The sequence below is a fragment of the Centruroides sculpturatus genome, unplaced genomic scaffold, assembly GCF_000671375.1.
Source record: "Centruroides sculpturatus isolate CEXI.00-Female unplaced genomic scaffold, Cexi_2.0 scaffold268, whole genome shotgun sequence".
Lineage (NCBI taxonomy): Eukaryota > Metazoa > Arthropoda > Arachnida > Scorpiones > Buthidae > Centruroides > Centruroides sculpturatus.
This window is the reverse complement of record NW_019384499.1, coordinates 129766-146434: the sequence shown is the minus strand read 5'-3', so window position 1 is coordinate 146434 and position 16669 is coordinate 129766.

Here is a 16669-nt window from a genome sequence, read left to right as displayed (position 1 = left end):
ATTTTTGAATATAATTTCGATTTTTCTTCCGATTATCCGACTCTGACTAGAAAAAATCGATCACACTCAGATAACCGAGAGAGTAAAGGTATCAGTCTCCCTTGCTCCAGATTCGAGTTCAGGACAACATAATTTATAATATATAATACAATAATAGGGATAATAAGGATAACATAAAATGCAATTTCAGATTTTTCACTCGATTATCCGTCTCTGAGTAGCAAAAATCTATCACAACCTGGCGGCGGAGGGAATAAAGGTATCAGTCTCCTTCCGCTCTGTGGATCCGGGTTCGAATTCGGGTCGAATCAAAAATTTTCATGAATGTTTAACCCTGATATGTTGGAGCCCATCCTTCACATCCTATCGTCCCATTATGGGCCTTATCGAAAACATGATAGCATGGAAAAGACCTTTTCAGTGCTCTCGGGATCGAAGGAGTTAATTATTGAATTAGAAGATATTTAATTATAATTTAAAATAAATAAAATAATATTGAAGAAAGTGGCTTATATATTTACTTACGAGAAAATGGAATTTCTTATCATTTAATTATCAGAATTGCAGAAACGTCGAGGAGTAAGATAGGATCCGGTCTAGTCACAAAGTGGAACACCAACCCTCTACAAAGGCCATAAAAATATATGAGTAAAATACACTTTTTATGGAAAGAAATCGTAATTTACAACACTTTCGTATGTATTTTACATTAAACAATTAAATTTGGGGCTTTTTTTGTGCTGGGCCCTACCAAATGGCCCTTCTGACCCTCTAAAGTTGTATGTGTGAATAAAATGGTTACTTCATGCATAAACTTAAACTTTAATTTCCAAATATACAGTATATGTAGTCCTTGTATACATTTTAATTTAAATTTATTAAAAGTATGCATAATACATAGGCCTCTTAAAAGTCAATAGAGATACGTGCCTTTTAGGCTACTTTTTACAATATATTACAGAAAAACACAGACACAAAAAACCATATTATACAATATTAAAATTTTTCAATATCCCTCCTCCCTGTGATAGGGCCTAAATATGCAAAGATTATATGCAGTTTTCTAAGACCTTTTTATATATAGGTAAATAAATCGGTCTGGAAGCATAGGAAGTGTTTAAAACGGCCCCGAACACGGTTAACGAATTCTTGGACCACCCTCTATAGGCACGTAAAAGTTCAAGTTGCTTATATGCAATAAAATATATGAAAAATAAAAATTATCGGCACTTCAAAGATGTCCAAAAAACCCATTCATAAAGAAATTTGAGTCTCTAATTAACAGTATAAAAACTGTATAACTGTACATAGAATATGCAGGCAGCCATCATAGAAGTATTTGTTTTTTTTTTTTTAGTCTCATTATTAAATAAATTGTCCAATTTATATCTCGAGTGTTAAATTAAGAACCTTCAATTTAATTTCTAAACTAATGCATATTATTGTCTGTACCATTGCTTAAACACTGCGAGTCTTCCTTCTTTCGTTCTCTGTATTAATTTCAAATTTTTAATTGTATAATCTTTAAATAAATGCTTTTAAACTTAAAATTTGAGTAGATTTGCCATACGTTTCACGCATGAATATCGTAATGTATCTGCATCTATGGAATCGTTTTCGTGACTAGTTAAGTAAGATGCATATCTTAGGGAATAACTGAAAAAATAGCGTAATTTTTACTTGAATTTTTCAAATAATACTGAAGTATTTTACTGATTAGTCAGTAGTTTAGATAATACGTGCGATATTCACGATGGTTGACAGATAAGTTAATATCTGCATGAATATCTCATAAAATATAATAAAAGCGAAATATAAACTTGTTGGAGTAATCGTGTGATAGTCTTCGAAGATTTAGGTGAAAAAATTGATTATTACGTGATTTTAAGAGGCAAATTTTATGTAAAATGCATCGAGAGCGGGTAGCAGATGTTTGACACAACGATTTGTAAGTGAAAAATTTAAAAATTTCGTGCTTTTCCAAAGTGTTTTTCCATAATTTTTGAATATAATTTCGATTTTTCTTCCGATTATCCGACTCTGACTAGAAAAAGTCGATCACACTCAGATAACCGAGAGAGTAAAGGTATCAGTCTCCCTTGCTCCAGATTCGAGTTCAGGACAACATAATTTATAATATATAATACAATAATAGGGATAATAAGGATAACATAAAATGCAATTTCAGATTTTTCACTCGATTATCCGTCTCTGAGTAGCAAAAATCTATCACAACCTGGCGGCGGAGGGAATAAAGGTATCAGTCTCCTTCCGCTCTGTGGATCCGGGTTCGAATTCGGGTCGAATCAAAAATTTTCATGAATGTTTAACCCTGATATGTTGGAGCCCATCCTTCACATCCTATCGTCCCATTATGGGCCTTATCGAAAACATGATAGCATGGAAAAGACCTTTTCAGTGCTCTCGGGATCGAAGGAGTTAATTATTGAATTAGAAGATATTTAATTATAATTTAAAATAAATAAAATAATATTGAAGAAAGTGGCTTATATATTTACTTACGAGAAAATGGAATTTCTTATCATTTAATTATCAGAATTGCAGAAACGTCGAGGAGTAAGATAGGATCCGGTCTAGTCACAAAGTGGAACACCAACCCTCTACAAAGGCCATAAAAATATATGAGTAAAATACACTTTTTATGGAAAGAAATCGTAATTTACAACACTTTCGTATGTATTTTACATTAAACAATTAAATTTGGGGCTTTTTTGTGCTGGGCCCTACCAAATGGCCCTTCTGACCCTCTAAAGTTGTATGTGTGAATAAAATGGTTACTTCATGCATAAACTTAAACTTTAATTTCCAAATATACAGTATATGTAGTCCTTGTATACATTTTAATTTAAATTTATTAAAAGTATGCATAATACATAGGCCTCTTAAAAGTCAATAGAGATACGTGCCTTTTAGGCTACTTTTTACAATATATTACAGAAAAACACAAAGACACAAAAAACCATATTATACAATATTAAAATTTTTCAATATCCCTCCTCCCTGTGATAGGGCCTAAATATGCAAAGATTATATGCAGTTTTCTAAGACCTTTTTATATATAGGTAAATAAATCGGTCTGGAAGCATAGGAAGTGTTTAAAACGGCCCCGAACACGGTTAACGAATTTTTGGACCACCCTCTATAGGCACGTAAAAGTTCAAGTTGCTTATATGCAATAAAATATATGAAAAATAAAAATTATCGGCACTTCAAAGATGTCCAAAAAACCCATTCATAAAGAAATTTGAGTCTCTAATTAACAGTATAAAAACTGTATAACTGTACATAGAATATGCAGGCAGCCATCATAGAAGTATTTGTTTTTTTTTTTTTAGTCTCATTATTAAATAAATTGTCCAATTTATATCTCGAGTGTTAAATTAAGAACCTTCAATTTAATTTCTAAACTAATGCATATTATTGTCTGTACCATTGCTTAAACACTGCGAGTCTTCCTTCTTTCGTTCTCTGTTTTCTCTTTGTTTTTTTTTCTTTTCTATTATTTATAAAAATGCTTATATTAAAAATTTAACCAGCTTTTTTAAAGCGATTATAACACAATAAGCATCCTTCGAGGCTGGCATCGAAGCGAAATTAATTTATTAGTTCCACTTCTCACCGTGTTAGGTTTGTTAAGAGCAGCTGTCACTGGCGGTGACGTAAATAATTATTTTCGATTATCTTAATTTCCGTACGGGACGAAAATAACAGTTAATTCCCGGGAAATGACGTCAGACGTACGAGTAAAAATGTACAAGGAATGGTTTTCCCTTGAATTAAGTAAACACCAAGCAGTTCATTGAACCGTTAGGTCGTGGGAATACGATATTTGTGGGAAGGTCGTTCGTTGCTTAAACATTACTCGAACGGTATCGTCTAGTATGATTTTTTTTACAAAGTACCAGAGGTTTTATTGCTATTTTTTCTGTTTTTTTTCTCTCCGGTATTATGTGCATTATTTTNTATATTACTAATAAACAATATTTCTTTTTTACGTCTCGAGTTATTTCAAAAGTGTTATCATCCTGTTATCGGCCAGCTTATTATTTGTAGTCTTCATTTCATCATGCAGATACTGTTTTTATACATGTTTAAAAACTATTTTAAAGCATTTTAGTAATAAATATATTTCATCTGTAATCATATTCTGTAATTTCTATAGAACGAAGTGTAAAGACTACAACAAAATATCAAACGACTCTAGGAACAATTTTGTTACTTCCGTACAATTTTTATCGGTATAATTATATTTAATAATATTAATAACAGTAGATCTATTCACCTTCGAAGATGAACAGTCTAAAAACTCTTAACAAAGTAAGGAATCTGACAGGAGTGACTAAAACGACCGTATGAGGTAACCCTTCTAGAGGAAGGTGGAGCAGGATGAGGACGTTAATGTTTGAAAAGTCATAAGATGGCAACTACTTTAATGAAAACAATAATTTTTTTATTCTCAGCAACTACAACATTTGGTAATATATAACACAAAATTTAATTTTTGAAAAACCTTTTTAAAAACAAGAAAATTTAATATTTTAAAATTATACGTAAACGCGCCATCTTGCTCCACCCGTGGGATAAGATGGAGATATTATTTTTATACACAAGAAAGACAAATTAAAATGATTAAACTGTCGTTTTTTTCAATATTTGCATAAGAACAATGTACCTATTTATCACAGCGGTTACATTTATTATTGTTTTCCGAATAAATAAATAAATATAAAAGTTTGAACTTACTCGTATTTACTTTACCAGACGATATTGTCACTTCGCGCACGCTCAGTTTCGCTATTTTGTAAGCAGACGATATTTTTTTTCGTGGAAAACATTTTTATTTCGATTGTTATCTCACATTTTATTTCTTGTTAAGACAGTATTTAAATTTTAAAAATGTTTTCATAAATAAAATAAAACGTAAAAACATAAATAACAAAGTAATACAGTACTGTATATACTGTATAAATTTATTACAGTTAGATATGATTTAAAAGTGGAATATTTCATTTTCTATAAAAAGATCATTTTTAAACTTATTATTTTATATATTCGAAAAAATGATATAGAATTATTAATGACAACGAAGTTAAATCTAGTTCGTTGCTCTATATTGCAGTGCCTCTAGCCAACAGCAGAATTCATGGCCAACCTTGGGCAAGATGGGGTACCACCATCTTGCCCCAACGTGCACTTTTCATACTGACTGCGAACACGGGCAACTTTATTTCAAAACTAAACAATTTTAGTCTTAAAGGTTACTTCGAATACAATAATATCTTCATCTAAAACAGTGTTTATCAACGGGTGCTATGTCGCTCCCATGTGGGCGTTTTTTCCATGTTCAGGGGGCGATTAGTAACAATTTATATTTTGGGGGGCGAAAAACAGTTTTCTGGGCGATATAGTAAAACATTACATTAAGAACAATTAGATATTTTATTCGTTATATCGCACAATAATTAAACAAATAACATTATACTATTCACTAGTCTATTCAATGTAATACGAATTTGGCGTTAGCCTTGGCCCTCGGCATCGGAATTTTGAAGCGAAGGGGGCGATACTACGTTGAAGGGGGCGACGATTCGTTAGAGGTTGAGAAACACTGATCTAAAAGGTAATGTAAAAGTTTACAATGATGCTTACTTTGTCGAAACTTTGTAGCGGGCGTAAAATTAGATAAAGCATTGCTGAAACGTGGAAAACGGTCTTACTTCCAAACAAAGAGAGCGATTCGGACGTTCTCTCGTCCCGTGATCCTTTTTGAGGTTGACATTTAGTTCCCGAAATAACAGCTAGATGAAAGCGCGTTAACCACGAATAAACAGACGTCCCCGTCTTACCCCATGACCCCATCTTGCACCACCTTCCCCTATTCTGGGACCTTGGGTTCTGCCAAGCTTACAATTCCTACAGTGCTATGTTGCCATTTTGTGGAAAATTTTACCTCCAAATATAGAGCATAGACGTCCGGATGGCCGAGCGGTCAAGGCTACAGCCTACCTCTCTGCTAAACTAGGGATCAAAATCCGGACGGTGTCGAAAAATCACCAGGAATTTTTCTAGGGTGGATGTGTCGGATCCCATCCCTCACCATACGGCAGCCCCATTGTGGGCCTCGCAGAACTCATAATGAGCTTGCTAAAAGAGGTCTTCTTAGTACTCACAGGGCGGAAAGAATTAAAAACAAAACAAAACACAAGGCGCATGTTACTTTTAAAAACCTCTATGTATCATTGAAAATACCTTAAGAAACCAATAAATTCTTATCCGGACGGTCGGAAAATTCACGGAACTTTCGGGGTTGGTCTGTCCCAAATACATCGAGCTGCATCCACCTTCATTATGGGCAGACACGAACTCGCATTATGATTAAAAAGGCAGTCTAAGTGCCCACAGAGCAAAATGGGCAAAAATAAAAACTCTTCCTGCTCTGTAGGGAATAAGGAACCCTATTATTTTAAATCTATCACAATTCAGTCGTTATTATGTTTGCCTCAGACTCTCAAATTATAAGAAAAAACTTCAAAAATTAATAATTAAATTTTCTTTCATTTTAATTTAAAGCGTAACAAATGAAATCAACAATCGACCGTTGCTGGTTTGCTCTTATTGTTGGAAAGAGTGCGATTTCTAAGATTTGGAAAATGAATTTTGATTTTGCTGGGTATCGTCCCTTGGATGATCCCTTCGGGTGAGAGATTTTTAACATTTTATTCTTATTTATTCAAATGACAATTTACAGAAAAATTATAAGCTTTAAAGTGAAATTTTCCAATGAAATCATAATTAATTAACAACAATTCTCTTAATTAAATCTAGAGCTTTTTATCCTTGGATATTTCTAAAGATAGATTTTAATAGGTTTTAAATACTTAAAATATTCATAATTATAAACAAATATTCTCAATAACCGGCAAAATAACTGTATTGGCTTTAAGAATTTAAGAACTTAGATCCAGCCTAATTTTATCGTGTTTTGATGTGAACGTGATTATACTCTTTGTCTGTAAACATTTTGGTTGTCTAATAAATGCTTTTATTCAATTTCTCGTGAGTTTATTTCAAAATCGCAAGAAATTCATAATGTTTTTGCTGTTTTTAAAATGCAAAATAACCTTAATTATGATTCAAATCTGTACATTACGTTATTTCGTCGAATAATTCGGAGTGACTTGGGCCTACTTAACTTTACTGCACTTGATAATGGCTGATGACACAGTATTGGAATATAAAGATAAAGATAGTTCACAGCAAAATTTTAAAATCTGTTTTTAAAACTTTATTTAAAGTCATTATAAAAATCAAAAAGACATATTTATAAAGAGTTTACAAGGAACTAATACAGTAAACAACGTATTTAATGCACCATTATTTTGTTATGCATGCTTAATAGTCATTATTCATCTTTATTTTTATCAGAAGGAACCAGTTTGTGAGGATAATAAACATCAATTCATCTCCATCTTATATTAAAGTCAATTACAGGTTAACTATTATAAAATTAAGTAAATTAATTTAAATAAATAAGTCGATCTAAATAATAATAATAATAATAATAATAATAATAAACTTAATATTTTTAACTACAGTTAAACCTCGATATAGAGCACTTCTAAATAGCATCATTCCCCTCATTTCATGACTAAACTTATTTTAAAAAATTACAAAAAATTCAAGTTTTAACAAACAGACAAACCTCGGTTTAGCATTATTTCTTCGCCTCAGAAAGTGACACTAAACAGAGAGTGGCGTTAAATCGAAGAATACGAATTATATAGGAGTGAGATAATGTCATTTACAGTTCAAAATCGTCCACAGACACAGGGCTTATCTATATTTAACAACTGCTCCACTATTCGTCGACACTACGAGAATGGCTCTATTAAAAAGAACGTTATATCGAGGTTTAACTGTAGTTTTGATCAGATTTGATATTCTGATATTCCCAATAACGTTTAGGAAGAGTCGAGTGAAGTTAGACGAGATCTGAATCAATTAAAAGGTCCTTTCCTTTCCGAAAGACAGAAGAATATAGGATTAAAATCAATAAAATTAAAAGAAATTTTTATGCTTTTTTCCTATATAGGCCTATATATAAAGTATTAAATTCTAGGGAGGCCTCCACGTATCCTAGATACGAGTTTCTCTCACCCCCTGTCTACTTCAACGATAAAATAGTGTAAAAATAACTTTAAAAAATTTTAATTGGATTTATATATTATTACTTGATATTTTTAACGTAATTTGTGAAAAGATTTATAGATTTTTCCAGATTATAATTACAAAATTACATCTCGAAAATTGACAATTTATCTTAACGACAATAACACAATTACATGATAACATATCATTATTGGCCATTACATGACGACGTTTCAAGAGGTTTTATAGCACAGACAGACATGACATCCAATAATTTTACTAGTTCTTTTATATATATATAGACAATTCTATAAACTGCTTCTTTCATAAACATTATAAAAATTGAATGATTGGTTCTTTATTCTTGATTTAATTTATTAACAGTCTATTGATAGACTATACGAGTTTTTTCCTTGATTTTTTAAATATTATAATAAAATTATTTTAAATTAAATTACTTCGAGGAGAAGATTTAAAGATATAAATTGTATTTATATAAAAGTTTAATGTTTTTTATTATAAAAAGTATTTTAAAAACTTGAATGAAGTTGGGCTTTGTTCGGAGAGGTTCGTGCTGGATACTTCACTCGTTTTCGCTTAATTATCTATTTATAAATACTTTAAAATTAACTTTAAAATATATTTATAAGGTAATTATGTTATTAATTTCAAATTTTTAATTGTATAATCTTTAAATAAATGCTTTTAAACTTAAAATTTGAGTAGATTTGCCATACGTTTCACGCATGAATATCGTAATGTATCTGCATCTATGGAATCGTTTTCGTGACTAGTTAAGTAAGATGCATATCTTAGGGAATAACTGAAAAAATAGCGTAATTTTTACTTGAATTTTTCAAATAATACTGAAGTATTTTACTGATTAGTCAGTAGTTTAGATAATACGTGCGATATTCACGATGGTTGATAGATAAGTTAATATCTGCATGAATATCTCATAAAATATAATAAAAGCGAAATATAAACTTGTTGGAGTAATCGTGTGATAGTCTTCGAAGATTTAGGTGAAAAAATTGATTATTACGTGATTTTAAGAGGCAAATTTTATGTAAAATGCATCGAGAGCGGGTAGCAGATGTTTGACACAACGATTTGTAAGTGAAAAATTTAAAAATTTCGTGCTTTTCCAAAGTGTTTTTCCATAATTTTTGAATATAATTTCGATTTTTCTTCCGATTATCCGACTCTGACTAGAAAAAATCGATCACACTCAGATAACCGAGAGAGTAAAGGTATCAGTCTCCCTTGCTCCAGATTCGAGTTCAGGACAACATAATTTATAATATATAATACAATAATAGGGATAATAAGGATAACATAAAATGCAATTTCAGATTTTTCACTCGATTATCCGTCTCTGAGTAGCAAAAATCTATCACAACCTGGCGGCGGAGGGAATAAAGGTATCAGTCTCCTTCCGCTCTGTGGATCCGGGTTCGAATTCGGGTCGAATCAAAAATTTTCATGAATGTTTAACCCTGATATGTTGGAGCCCATCCTTCACATCCTATCGTCCCATTATGGGCCTTATCGAAAACATGATAGCATGGAAAAGACCTTTTCAGTGCTCTCGGGATCGAAGGAGTTAATTATTGAATTAGAAGATATTTAATTATAATTTAAAATAAATAAAATAATATTGAAGAAAGTGGCTTATATATTTACTTACGAGAAAATGGAATTTCTTATCATTTAATTATCAGAATTGCAGAAACGTCGAGGAGTAAGATAGGATCCGGTCTAGTCACAAAGTGGAACACCAACCCTCTACAAAGGCCATAAAAATATATGAGTAAAATACACTTTTTATGGAAAGAAATCGTAATTTACAACACTTTCGTATGTATTTTACATTAAACAATTAAATTTGGGGCTTTTTTGTGCTGGGCCCTACCAAATGGCCCTTCTGACCCTCTAAAGTTGTATGTGTGAATAAAATGGTTACTTCATGCATAAACTTAAACTTTAATTTCCAAATATACAGTATATGTAGTCCTTGTATACATTTTAATTTAAATTTATTAAAAGTATGCATAATACATAGGCCTCTTAAAAGTCAATAGAGATACGTGCCTTTTAGGCTACTTTTTACAATATATTACAGAAAAACACAAAGACACAAAAAACCATATTATACAATATTAAAATTTTTCAATATCCCTCCTCCCTGTGATAGGGCCTAAATATGCAAAGATTATATGCAGTTTTCTAAGACCTTTTTATATATAGGTAAATAAATCGGTCTGGAAGCATAGGAAGTGTTTAAAACGGCCCCGAACACGGTTAACGAATTTTTGGACCACCCTCTATAGGCACGTAAAAGTTCAAGTTGCTTATATGCAATAAAATATATGAAAAATAAAAATTATCGGCACTTCAAAGATGTCCAAAAAACCCATTCATAAAGAAATTTGAGTCTCTAATTAACAGTATAAAAACTGTATAACTGTACATAGAATATGCAGGCAGCCATCATAGAAGTATTTGTTTTTTTTTTTTTAGTCTCATTATTAAATAAATTGTCCAATTTATATCTCGAGTGTTAAATTAAGAACCTTCAATTTAATTTCTAAACTAATGCATATTATTGTCTGTACCATTGCTTAAACACTGCGAGTCTTCCTTCTTTCGTTCTCTGTTTTCTCTTTGTTTTTTTTTCTTTTCTATTATTTATAAAAATGCTTATATTAAAAATTTAACCAGCTTTTTTAAAGCGATTATAACACAATAAGCATCCTTCGAGGCTGGCATCGAAGCGAAATTAATTTATTAGTTCCACTTCTCACCGTGTTAGGTTTGTTAAGAGCAGCTGTCACTGGCGGTGACGTAAATAATTATTTTCGATTATCTTAATTTCCGTACGGGACGAAAATAACAGTTAATTCCCGGGAAATGACGTCAGACGTACGAGTAAAAATGTACAAGGAATGGTTTTCCCTTGAATTAAGTAAACACCAAGCAGTTCATTGAACCGTTAGGTCGTGGGAATACGATATTTGTGGGAAGGTCGTTCGTTGCTTAAACATTACTCGAACGGTATCGTCTAGTATGATTTTTTTTACAAAGTACCAGAGGTTTTATTGCTATTTTTTCTGTTTTTTTCTCTCCGGTATTATGTGCATTATTTTTGCAAGGGGTAATTAAAGTTTTTGTAGAAATTACTGGTTCTACCGCGAGATGGCGCGACATTAAACCCGTGTGATATGAGTTACAATGCGACGTAACCCGAAGATATTTCAATGCAGGCAACCAGTGGCGTAACTAAGATTTTACTCTGTAAAAACTACAATCAGAATGAAGAAATATTAAAGCCTGTGAGGGGAATCCTAAATTGGTTTGCCTGATAGGGATACACCATATCAGGCAAACCAATGAGTACTTTTACATTTCACTTTCGTGTAACTGACGAAGGAGTAGCTCGTTAGTCATGGTTCCATAGTTAAGGCCTACTACCATCTTTTTATCTCTCTTGGAAGATCGTGACCAGAGCAAATCAGTCAACTTGCGTTTTTAAACCATCCGTAACCTCTTCTTGCCATTTATTGGGGAGGGTTGAACTTGGACTTTCCTGTTGCCGATAAAACAGCGATTGAAAACCCCCTGCAACAAACTGAGGTTCCGTAACAATTTGCTAGGGGCCAATTAAGTAATTCTAAAACTATGGCTGGCCTCTTGTTTAAGGTATGCCGTTATAATATAAGCTAATTACACGGGAACCTCTATGGCAGATAAGAATGACAAATTAACCCGCACACGAATGATCATTAAGCACGCGGCTATCCACTTAAAACATTCGTCATCCACAGCAATTGGAGCACCGACAGGTTATCGTAGCAGGCCCGATGTTAGTAAAATAAAAAAAAATAAAAAAGGCAACTATAAACGGAGACCACAAAGCTCACGACTTCTCTTTACACCCCCTCCCATCCAGATTCCGGAGGAGGGAGAACGGCAATGAATATTGAAAGTAGTTGTCGTCCCGACCCCTCTAATCACCACTACCTGAAAACCCCAAAATTGTGCCCCCGTGCCTCTTGCCATTGATGGATCTGCTAGCTAGGAGGTGGGTGGGACCGACAATGACGACCAGTAATTATTTGAGTAAATAGCTGCGAGCAGTTCGAGACGAAGGACTCTATAGATAGCAGACTAGATAAAAAATAAATAAAAAATTAGATCCGTTTGGCATTGCCCTTTTTTTTTATTTTGCTTTTATTTTTTGGATGATGATTATGCTGCGGTTTGGTGGACCAAGATGGGATTGTGACAGCTGTTTGGTTAAAGTTTATCTGCAACGATCATATGATGGCGCCGAAGAGATCAAGGACGCAATAACAATTTAAGAGTGGAGAATTCCCGAAAGTGCACCTCAAAGATTTCTTTTATAGTTAAATAAAAACAACCGGCACGCTTTGTTTACTACGATTTTATGAATAATCCTATTATCTTGATATACACGAAAAGAATTTTACTGATACTCGACTGGCTGAATTACTACTCGTGGGGTACTTGACATCAATTAGAAATAATCTTAAGCAGTTATTAACATACCAATTTAAGCAATAATAAATATATTTACGTGGGTATCTTTATGGATACGAAATTATTACGTTTCTAATTATCGAGAAGATATACATTACGTAAACTGATACCAAGTCCATAGCTTAGTAATGTCTTTTGAAGGATCAAATTAAGCGCGACTTCTCCTGAAAATCGACACTGCTCTACTTTTTTTTAATGTCTGCGATAATATAAATCCTGATTTTCTTTTTAAAATTCTAACTAAATTTCTACACGCGATGACCTATATATGATTATTTATCGTCATTAGAATAACAAATATATATAATTCGTTGAGGGATTAGAGGAGGATGGTTGACATCTGCCGACACGACTCGCCTCTAATTTTTAAGAGCTTCCATTAGTTTGCACCTAGTTTTCGCTTCGAGACGTAAAGACATGTCAGAGGTCAGGACTACTTGAATGAGGCGCCATTTCGACTTTAAATCTTTCTTATCTACAATATTCCCTTAGAAGAGACAGAGCTTCTTCTCATAGTCCTTTATCTAAACATTGGACGATTCGAGACGTCACGCTGATAAACTTATTCGAGGTCGCAACGAGGTTAACCCTCCTCACAAAGGATCCAAAATACTCTCAAACGCTTATTATTTTTAGAAATACAAAACATCCCGACATATTTTTTTTTCTTTTCCAACCGAAAAGGGGGTGAGCGAGGAGAGGAAACTTAATTAAATTCTGAGTTCCTTATTTCTGTTTCAAAATGAATCGTTGTTTAATAAAGAAAAAGCTGTTGCACAATACCATCGAGATGCTATTTTGGAAGGGATAAAAATCACGTCTTGCTAAATTCTCTCATCTAGACATTGACTGAACACTTATTGCTTACTCGAGTCGTTAAGAAAGGCGGCTGGCATCAAAAAGAGTCACCCCCCTACTAGTAGCTACCCAGGGAGCTGCTGCTAGGGTTCTTTCTAAGAAATTTAAAGAGAAAAACATTCAGAAGAACGTAACATTTTTTTCGTCTGACGTCTCATCAATTTGCACTTAACAGGTTTTTACGTCACAGATGAAATAACTCTTTGAAATACTTTATGTAACGGCATAAAGGACGGAGATTTTTTTCTTTTCCAGCGAATTGTTTCAAATTTTTACTTCGTTTAACGATAATTTACAGGAAATTTACCGCTTTGAAGGATTATTTTTGCAAGGAAACGTTTAACAAAGAACAGAAACGACACCAGAAAGGAGAATAAAAGTATATTAAACGTCGAAAAAGATTACAAAGTGGAACTGACAGCGCTATAAAGATAAATACAATCTGTTCTATAAAAGTTATTTTTCATCTCGTTCCCATTTTTTCAATTTATTCTTTCAGCTTTAAAGAGTAAAAATGGAAATTTTATTATAAAACATATAATTTATTATTGTTTCAACACCATTTTAGGATATTTTAATGTTTTCTTGATAAAATATAGTGAAAATCAACAAGAAAAAATTACAATAAATTATAAAAAATAGTAATAAAGTTCCACATAATAAACAAAAAGAGAGAATGTTTTCAGTCAGAAGAAATGACAGAAACCAGGAAACTAAATAAAAATAGTAAGAAGAAACTCGTGTTTACATCCTCTCTACATTAACTCATTTAATTAAAACTCACGCGATGTAAGATTAATTTACAATTGCGAAATAAATTACAAGAAAAATTACACGTTTAATCGTCGATAGAAGCATAAAAATATCAAAAGCCCACATAAAAGAACTTATAAAAAGTGTGTTAATCCTTCAATCCCATCAACACGCAAATGGTCCGAGTTGAATTTCCTGTTTCGACCCCGTTAAATTACACGGCCTACACCTCTATTCATCTCTTTTTTTTTTAAGCTTTCTTTTGTTCTGATCCGCGTCCAGTTCTCCTGCTAAACTTATTAACATTCTTTCCTACTTTGCAGATAAGTTTGACAGGTTATCCTTCACCTCTTCTGACAGACTGCGTCTCTGGAGTGTGATGAAGTGAACTCGAGATACATTGCCGGATATCAGTTGCTGCTGCACATGTGCTTTGCACAGTTCAACTGTCCTTTGTTGATTGTTACTGACTTCACGGGGTGGAATTTCGTGTTGTAATAATCGAAATTTTCAGAGTTTTTCGATAGAAATTGAGAATTTATCGATATATTTTTTTTAAAGAAACATTCGCGTGGATCGGGAGCATGTATCCTGATTACGTTTCCAGGAAGAATTTACCCGGAGCGATGTTTAAAAGAATAACAACTTTCTCACCCCCTGTTGCGTTTTTCAACTCGTTAAGAATTCATAGAACCAGTTCATTTTTTTGCTGTTTTAGAAAGGCGTAACTGACAAATGATATTGGGTTTTACTGTAATCTCCACAGAGCCACATTGTTTATGATGTGTATGAACCCAAAAGGTTAAATTGTTACCAATTGGAATTCGTCACGAGAAAAAAGAAATATATATATAGTATAATAATAAATGAATTAAACTAGACAAGGGATTTAATCTTTATCTTTTACTACAGAATAATTTATTTTAATAATTAAATCCTATTTACAATGTTTATTCACCTGTTCGTTCTGTGATGAGAATCACAAAAGAGGGGAACGAGCAACGAACTTCATTTAAAAAAGGAAGACGGAGGAAGGAATAAAAAAGAAAACAAATGTTTAACTTCTGTCGAGTTTGCAATTTCTTTATTAGCGTGTCCTTCACAATTTAGAACGTAATCCTATTGGTTTCAGTAGGATTAAATATGTAAATTTGGCAAGAGAAATATTTTCATAATGGTTAAATCGATATGGAGCAGGTGTTGCGACATTAAAGAGACACACGACCTAATGCAAACGGAGCAAAAACTCGATAAGAATTACGGACAGACAGCTTATGACGGTTACACAATCGTATTTCACAGCATTAAAGTCGGCTTGTCTCGTGTGACTTGAAATATGATTATTGCACGACTGCGAATATTACAACTCGGATGATGAACGGTCAGAAAGTGTTTTTACTACTTCATTTTTTTTCTTTTTTATGGTTTTTTAGGCCCGGGGCTAAACTCTAAACTTTGTTTTTCTTCTTGTGTTTGCCGTTACATCTTTTGCTTTATGATTTATAACGTGGATGTCGTTTAGTGTTTTGCATGTCCTCTCGTTAGTAACAGGAATTTTTATTAATTTTAAAGAAAAAAAAATGGTGTTTACATGATTTATAACGTGGATGTCGTTTAGTGTTTTGCATGTCCTCTCGTTAGTAACAGGAATTTTTATTAATTTTAAAGAAAAAAAAAATGTCACGCGCAAACGACTTGTTTCTATAAATAGAAACACGCGACAAACGGCGCCAGACACGTGAACGTCTGCTCGTGATTCTTTCAAGGTTGTTTATCCGCGTGCGTTACTATAACAACCGCGCGCGCGTTTACGTTAACAGCGTGCATTCGAATTCAAATGTTTTTTAAAAAAAATCGTTAAGCTCGAACAATTCTCGAACGCTCTTCGAGCAAATTTCCGAACGCCGTTAATTAACAAAATAAGTTATTATTATTATTATTTTTTTANTAATTTTTAAGAAAAAAAAAATGGTGTTTACATGTTTTAAAATTTAAATTTTATAACATTTTTAATGTAGATATTCTCTAAACATTTCGATAAACCTTTATAAATAGTACAGACTTCGATATCTTAGAAGGGGGTTTTAATTAACAACACATGCCACTTCCTTTAAGTAAATATGTGTTTTAAAAATAATTTTCAAGCCGTTAACATCTCTTAAATTTTAAATTAAGCTAATTTGCTAGATATACTCCTAAATCTCCATATCTATGCCACTACAGCGACAAATTAGTGTAGTTAAACACACTCGACCAAAAGGATCCGTTTACAAGTGAATTTTTAATTAAAAAAAAATTACATTGACGTAAGGACAAAATGTAAATT